The following is a 1,182-nucleotide window of genomic DNA, read 5'->3' on the forward strand; positions in this document are numbered from 1 at the left end:
GTTCTTCTTCTTCAACAACAACAGAAACAGAGTTTGGTAAAGCTCTAATTTCTTGTTCTTTGGCTCTCCTTAGGTTCCCAAACTCTCGACACCTCTTCTATATGACCCAAGACATCTATTTATATCAAAAATACCGATTAACTCTCTCCCAAATCTTCCAAAATCTCTTTCCTTCTCTTCACGGCCAAGTTACGACAATTTCTTTGTTTAGGATTTCTACACGTTTATGAGCTTTTATTTTTATTCTAAACTCTTACTTAGATAGATACAAATCTTTGGGAAGGTTTACATCGTTTTAATCACTCTAAAATTACCTAAAACAGGTCACACACGTGACTTTCCATATTTTCTTGTTGTGAGAAAAATCCGTCGATTGAGCCCAATATAATCGATTTAAACACCCATATCAGATTCCTAGACCCATAAGGAGTCTATCCTATGAAAATCAGAGGTTTAATCGACCTCAAACTCCTCCAAATCACGATCAACAAAACTGTTCTTTAACTGCACTATTTTCCCGCCAATTTTCTGGTTTTTGAATATTGAAGATGGTTGCCCCTTATCCAGAGAAAGGGTGCGATTAGCAACTGCCTGGAAATGGGATGCCCCTTAGTAATTAGGTTACCCCTTATCCAAAGTGAGAGTCTGAATAGCAAATGTCCTCCCATGAACGCAAAAAACACTTTTCGAGCCAATTTCGCCGCAAAATCTTATTTTTCCAAAAACACCTACAAAGACATAAAAAGCCAAAATAAATACAAAGTCGAGCACTAAAAAGACATACAATTAAGATTATATCAGACACAGAAATGTGTCTATCAATGGCCACCCTTTCTCATGAGTTACGATATCACCCGTCCAAATTCGCCACAGAATTGACAGGCCTGTGGCAAGTTTTGGGCGACCAACCAAGACAAGCCAAATAGTATCACATGCTATTCTTCTGTGCAAATTCTCCTGACTTTGACTTGCCACACATAGTAATATGCTACACGTTTTCCATGAAAACACTCGAGACATCAAACATGTCACAAACTGGGGGATGCTCATCGGGGTATCGATCTGGCGGTTTACAGCGTGCCGCGTGCAACACGCCTATTATAAGAAACTGTCAGAAAGCAGGGCAGTTAGTGGCGGTAAGAAGTAGTCGTTGTAAACTAACCAGTTTCCTACATGGTGGGA

The sequence above is a fragment of the Papaver somniferum genome, chromosome 3, assembly GCF_003573695.1.
Source record: "Papaver somniferum cultivar HN1 chromosome 3, ASM357369v1, whole genome shotgun sequence".
In the NCBI taxonomy this organism is placed as follows: Eukaryota; Viridiplantae; Streptophyta; class Magnoliopsida; order Ranunculales; family Papaveraceae; genus Papaver; species Papaver somniferum.